The sequence below is a fragment of the Pseudophryne corroboree genome, unplaced genomic scaffold (assembly GCF_028390025.1).
Source record: "Pseudophryne corroboree isolate aPseCor3 unplaced genomic scaffold, aPseCor3.hap2 scaffold_1832, whole genome shotgun sequence".
Taxonomy (NCBI): domain Eukaryota; kingdom Metazoa; phylum Chordata; class Amphibia; order Anura; family Myobatrachidae; genus Pseudophryne; species Pseudophryne corroboree.
Window position 1 is genome coordinate 84390 of NW_026968469.1, and position 6989 is coordinate 91378.

The 6989-nt window shown below is 39.1% G+C and overlaps 2 non-coding genes across 2 annotated transcripts; both read right to left on the reverse strand.

Annotated features, from left to right (window-relative positions):
• Positions 1–3834: 3834 nt before the first annotated feature.
• Positions 3835–3908, reverse strand: TRNAN-AUU (transfer RNA asparagine (anticodon AUU)). The gene has a single exon. It is a non-coding gene; the product is annotated as a tRNA-Asn (tRNA).
• A 2466-nt stretch (positions 3909–6374) lies between these two features.
• TRNAN-AUU (transfer RNA asparagine (anticodon AUU)) lies at positions 6375–6448 on the reverse strand. Its single transcript has one exon. It is a non-coding gene; the product is annotated as a tRNA-Asn (tRNA).
• Positions 6449–6989: the final 541 nt, after the last annotated feature.

A 6989-nucleotide genomic window follows, 5' to 3' on the forward strand; every position in this document is an offset into this window, starting at 1 on the left:
CTCCCGGGCCGGCCGGCGGCCGACTGTACACACTGAGCGATATGACCGCTCATATCGCTCAGTGACGTCACGCCCCCGCCAGCCCTGCATGAAGGTCGTGGACGACAGTCCACATCCTTCCTGCATGCCCTACCGACAGCGAAGATTGTTGCCGACCCGCGGGGCCGCGCATCGTTTGTCGCTGGCTGCATACACACTTAACGATAAAATGAGCGACGTCGCTCATTAAATCGTTAAGTGTGTACGGACCTTAAACAATTTGGTTTGGTTAATAAAATAATTTTGCACAGAACAGTGATGTTATACGAACATTTTCATTAAACATTTAAAAAATCAAATGTTTATTCTTTAAGTGAAATTTTACATTTCTGAATAAAAAAAATAAATTTAAAAAAAGCGATGAAATTCCATAGACAAAAAACCTTACGGTTTCACATGTCCCATTAAGGCTTCTTAGACATGATCGAAATTTCAGAAACCTGTTGTAACTCTTCCACTCAAACTCCAAAAAGCAATGAAATTCCAATCATTAAGGCTGACGCCTTAATGGACGTGTTCCTTGCGCAATACAGATATGGTATGCCATCACAGCCTGTGGGTAAGTGCAGATTCAGCACTCTCACAGAGTGAGATTGCTGTCACTCACACAATGGTGGAGCTGCTAATTCACAGATTTGTGTGCTCATTGGAATACACACATGCAGTCTATGCAACTGAAGGTCTGAGCGGAAGACAAAGCTGCTCAGATGAGGTAAGAGTGTTGTTGATTGGAGGGAGGAGAGCGGTGTGGATGGGGGAACAGAAGTGTGTGGATAGAGGGTACACTAAGCAGCACTAATGGGGGGGACAGAGAAACACAGGGGGTAATTCAGACCGCAGCAGCAGCAGCGATTGCAGTCTGAATTAGTTTGTGAGGTGCGCACGTGCAATGGCCGCACTGCGCGTGCGTACCCCAGGAGCCCAGTGAGATGCTATCACCCTGCCTGATTGATAGGCAGGGGTGGTTGCGGGGAAGGAGGGGGGCGTGCAAACAGCGTTAGAATGCCATTGGCAGGGCATGGTCTGCACAACGGAGGCGTTTCCGGACCACTGGGGGGTGGGCTGTGGCGGTTATCCCCCTGCCAAGAGCGCAGGATCCACTAAATTTACCTTCAGGATGTCAGCTACATGAATAGGGTAAGAGTGGTGTGGATAGGGGGTAGATTAAGCAGCAAGTATGGGAAGGGAGACAGAGCGGTGCAGATGGGGGAAATGGTGTAGATGGGTTGAAAACACTGGCATGGATGGGTAGAAAACTGGTGCAGATGGGAGAGAAGACAGTGTGCCATGTACTGGAGGAGGCGGAGTGACGTTGAAGAAGGAAACACTGAGCAGCACAGAGAGAAGGAAACGGTGGTACAGACAATGCACAGGTGGGGAAAGACAGATGGTACAGATAAGTTAGTACAGACTAGCACAGATGGGAGAACACAGCAGTAGGGATTGGGGAAGACCGGGCAGCATGGAGGTGTATAGGGGAAGTAAGTGTAGATGCATAGACCGTAGATGGGGTATTATAGTTTAGCAATTAACCAAGATGTTTGAGGGAGCTAAATGTGTATACTAAGTGAGATGGATGTATGGAGGTAGAAGGATGTTGTAACAAGGTGGCTTTGTTGTGTTGACTGAATGGGATGGTTGTGGGCACTGTGTGGGATGGGAGCACCACAAAACTGCTCAGACCTTCAGTTGCATAGACTGCATGTGTGTATTCCAATGAGCACACAAATCTGTGAATTAGCAGCTCCACCATTGTGTGAGTGACAGCAATCTCACTCTGTGAGAGTGCTGAATCTGCACTTACCCACAGGCTGTGATGGCATACCATATCTGTATTGCGCAAGGAACACGTCCATTAAGGCATCAGCCTTAATGATCGGAATTTCATTGCTTTTTGGAGTTTGAGTGGAAGAGTTACAACAGGCTTCTGAAATTTCGATCATGTCTAAGAAGCCTTAATGGGACATGTGAAACCGTAAGGTTTTTTGTCTATGGAATATATATATATATATATATATATATATATATCACAAACATATATGATTCATACATATATCACACACACATACATGATACATACATGAGAAAGACCTGGGATGGTGATGAGGCCAGGGCCCCCTGCTGATGTTGCGTTGAGGTTCAATCCCACCCAGGGACCTAATTGACCTTGTTATCAGATTTTGGTGATCTTTAAGTAGACAAGTCAAATTTCATACCCCCTGTTATGGTGTAGGGTACCTGGCCTTCTCTGATGTAATCAGAGTTAGATTTGATTCAGTGATTTTATAAAAACATCTAGGAAGCACAATTTAGCAGTGGGTTGCAGAGAAAAAGAAATATGCTGGCAAAAAAATCAAATTGCGTGATTAAACAGCTCTTCATTTTCTGGCTTTATTTTTATGCTAACAAATTTGTTCTCTGAAAAGTGTCCACAAAGCCAAGTCTCTGATTAACACCTTTGTAGGGATGGTTTTTCACCTATTACTAAATTAAACTTGCTTCATTGGAAAGGCAGCAAGATGCATCCTCATTTCAATGTCTACTGAAATAATACAGGTTGACACCAGGAAACATTAACGCCACTGCATCCTTGCTGCTTTCTCATGTGGAAGTCTGTTTAATGTGAAAACAAGGTGATATCTAATTAGCACACAGGTAAGGAATTAAGAAAATCTTTATTTAAGGGTGAAGATGTTTCTCACAAAATCGTTGCCCCAATGCATCATTGAAATTCAAGCTGGAAAGATGATTTTAATATATCACTTGTACATTTTGTATTGCTCTTCTGGTGACAATGTAGTTTGTTTTTGTCAATTACCATTTTAATAATAGGGTAAAGAAAATGAAGTGGATTTTTGAAAGAAAACAATACTGTCAATATACTATTAAAACAAATTAAAATGGTAAAAGTTATTGTACTTTAAGTAAAAATAAAAGAGACAAAATATCAATCCCAGTTTTGGATTACTTTAATTAACAAAAAAAAAATGCATATAGCAGAGGATAGTTTCAATCTGCCTACCTCTGGGTTATGGGCCCAGCATGCTTCCATTGCAGTACTCTGCTGCACATGTAAGTTCAAGAGATCCTGAAGCACTCACTCATCATGGGAAAGTACCAATGTGTTTCTTCGTTGGTTGATGGAAGAAACATCTTACAAAAACTCTCCAGATTATTGACTTTTTAAAGCAGGGCTGGCCAAACCAGTCCTCGAGATCTACTAACAGTTCACATTTTCTAGACTACCTAGCTGGTGCACAGGTGTAGTCATTACTAATTAAGATGTGCTGCATTCATTCCTAACTGACCATTCTACAGATCTCCAGGAGGCCTGGAAAACATGAACTGTTGGAAGATCTCGAGGACCGGTTTGGCCAGCCCTGTTTTAAAGTTTTTCTAGGAAACGTTTTAGATGAATGCTTATTAGCCTTTGTCAGTATGGACTTTTGCAAAGTGTCTCTGTGGCACAATCAGTTAGTATGTATGGCTATTAACCAAAAGGTTGGTGGTTCAATCCCACCCAGGGACGTAATTGACCTTGTTATCAGATTTTGGTGATCTTTAAGTAGACAAGTCAAATTTCATACCCCCTGTTATGGTGTAGGGTACCTGGCCTTCTCTGATGTAATCAGAGTTAGATTTGATTCAGTGATTTTATAAAAACATCTAGGAAGCACAATTTAGCAGTGGGTTGCAGAGAAAAAGAAATATGCTGGCAAAAAAATCAAATTGCGTGATTAAACAGCTCTTCATTTTCTGGCTGTATTTTTATGCTAACAAATTTGTTCTTAATTACGTCCCTGGGTGGGATTGAACCACCAACCTTTTGGTTAATAGCCAAACACACTAACCGATTGCGCCACAGAGACACTTTGCAAAAGTCCATACTGACAAAGGCTAATAAGCATTCATCTAAAACGTTTCCTAGAAAAACTTTAAAAAGTCAATAATCTGGAGAGTTTTTGTAAGATGTTTCTTCCATCAACCAACGAAGAAACACATTGGTACTTTCCCATGATGAGTGAGTGCTTCAGGATCTCTTGCACTTACATGTGCAGCAGAGTACTGCAATGGAAGCATGCTGGGCCCATAACCCAGAGGTAGGCAGATTGAAACTATCCTCTGCTATATGCATTTTTTTTTGTTAATTAAAGTAATCCAAAACTGGGATTGATATTTTGTCTCTTTTATTTTTACTTAAAGTACAATAACTTTTACCATTTTAATTTGTTTTAATAGTATATTGACAGTATTGTTTTCTTTCAAAAATCCACTTCATTTTCTTTACCCTATTATTAAAATGGTAATTGACAAAAACAAACTACATTGTCACCAGAAGAGCAATACAAAATGTACAAGTGATATATTAAAATCATCTTTCCAGCTTGAATTTCAATGATGCATTGGGGCAACGATTTTGTGAGAAACATCTTCACCCTTAAATAAAGATTTTCTTAATTCCTTACCTGTGTGCTAATTAGATATCACCTTGTTTTCACATTAAACAGACTTCCACATGAGAAAGCAGCAAGGATGCAGTGGCGTTAATGTTTCCTGGTGTCAACCTGTATTATTTCAGTAGACATTGAAATGAGGATACATCTTGCTGCCTTTCCAATGAAGCAAGTTTAATTTAGTAATAGGTGAAAAACCATCCCTACAAAGGTGTTAATCAGAGACTTGGCTTTGTGGACACTTTTCAGAGAACAAATTTGTTAGCATAAAAATAAAGCCAGAAAATGAAGAGCTGTTTAATCACGCAATTTGATTTTTTTGCCAGCATATTTCTTTTTCTCTGCAACCCACTGCTAAATTGTGCTTCCTAGATGTTTTTATAAAATCACTGAATCAAATCTAACTCTGATTACATCAGAGAAGGCCAGGTACCCTACACCATAACAGGGGGTATGAAATTTGACTTGTCTACTTAAAGATCACCAAAATCTGATAACAAGGTCAATTACGTCCCTGGGTGGGATTGAACCACCAACCTTTTGGTTAATAGCCATACACACTAACTGATTGCGCCACAGAGACACTTTGCAAAAGTACATACTGACAAATGCTAATAAGCATTCATCTAAAACGTTTCCTAGAAAAACTTAAAAACAGGGCTGGCCAAACCGGTCCTCGAGATCTTCCAACAGTTCATGTTTTCCAGGCCTCCTGGAGATCTGTAGAATGGTCAGTTAGGAATGAATGCAGCACATCTTAATTAGTAATGACTACACCTGTGCACCAGCTAGGTAGTCTAGAAAATGTGAACTGTTAGTAGATCTCGAGGACTGGTTTGGCCAGCCCTGCTTTAAAAAGTCAATAATCTGGAGAGTTTTTGTAAGATGTTTCTTCCATCAACCAACGAAGAAACACATTGGTACTTTCCCATGATGAGTGAGTGCTTCAGGATCTCTTGAACTTACATGTGCAGCAGAGTACTGCAATGGAAGCATGCTGGGCCCATAACCCAGAGGTAGGCAGATTGAAACTATCCTCTGCTATATGCATTTTTTTGTTGTTAATTAAAGTAATCCAAAACTGGGATTGATATTTTGTCTCTTTTATTTTTACTTAAAGTACAATAACTTTTACCATTTTAATTTGTTTTAATAGTATATTGACAGTATTGTTTTCTTTCAAAAATCCACTTAATTTTCTTTACCCTATTATTAAAATGGTAATTGACAAAAACAAACTACATTGTCACCAGAAGAGCAATACAAAATGTACAAGTGATATATTAAAATCATCTTTCCAGCTTGAATTTCAATGATGCATTGGGTCAACAATTTTGTGAGAAACATCTTCACCCTTAAATAAAGATTTTCTTAATTCCTTACCTGTGTGCTAATTAGATATCACCTTGTTTTCACATTAAACAGACTTCCACATGAGAAAGCAGCAAGGATGCAGTGGCGTTAATGTTTCCTGGTGTCAACTTGTATTATTTCAGTAGACATTGAAATGAGGATGCATCTTGCTGCCTTTCCAATGAAGCAAGTTTAATTTAGTAATAGGTGAAAAACCATCCTTACAAAGGTGTTAATCAGAGACTTGGCTTTGTGGACACTTTTCAGAGAACAAATTTGTTAGCATAAAAATAAAGCCAGAAAATGAAGAGCTGTTTAATCACTCGATTGGATTTTTCTGCCAGCATATTTTTTTTCTCTGCAACCCACTGCTAAATTGTGCTTCCGAGCTGTTTTTTATAAAATCACTGAATCAAATCTAACTCTGATTACATCAAAGAAGGCCATGTACCCTACACCATAAGAGGAGGTTTGAAATTTTGACTTGTCTACTTAAATATCACCAAAATCTGATCACAAGGTTAATTACGTCCCTGGGTGGGATTGAACCACCAACCTTTTGGTTAATAGCCAAACACACTAACCGATTGCGCCACAGAGACACTTTGCAAAAAGTACGTACTGACAAAGGCTAATAAGCATACATCTAGAACGTTTCCTAGAAAAACACTAAAAAATCAATAATCTGGAGAGTTTTTGTAAGATGTTTCTTCCATCAACCAATGAAGAAACACATTGGTACTTTCCCATGATGAGTGAGTGCTTCAGGATCTCTTGCACTTACGTGTGCAGCAGAGTACTGCAATGGAAGCATGCTGGACCCATAACCCAGAGGTAGGCAGTTTGAAACTATCCTTTGCTATATGCATTTTTTTTTGTTAATTTAAGTAATCAAAACTGGGATTGATATTTTTGCTCTTTTATTTTTACTTAAAGTACAATAACTTTTACCATTTTAATTTGTTTTAATAGTATATTGACAGTATAGTTTTCTTTCAAAAATCCACTTAATTTTCTTTACCCTATTATTAAAATGGTAATTGACAAAAAAAACTACATTGTCAACAGAAGAGCAATACAAAATGTACAAGTGATATATTAAAATCATCTTTCCAGCTTGAATTTCAATGATGCATTGGGGCA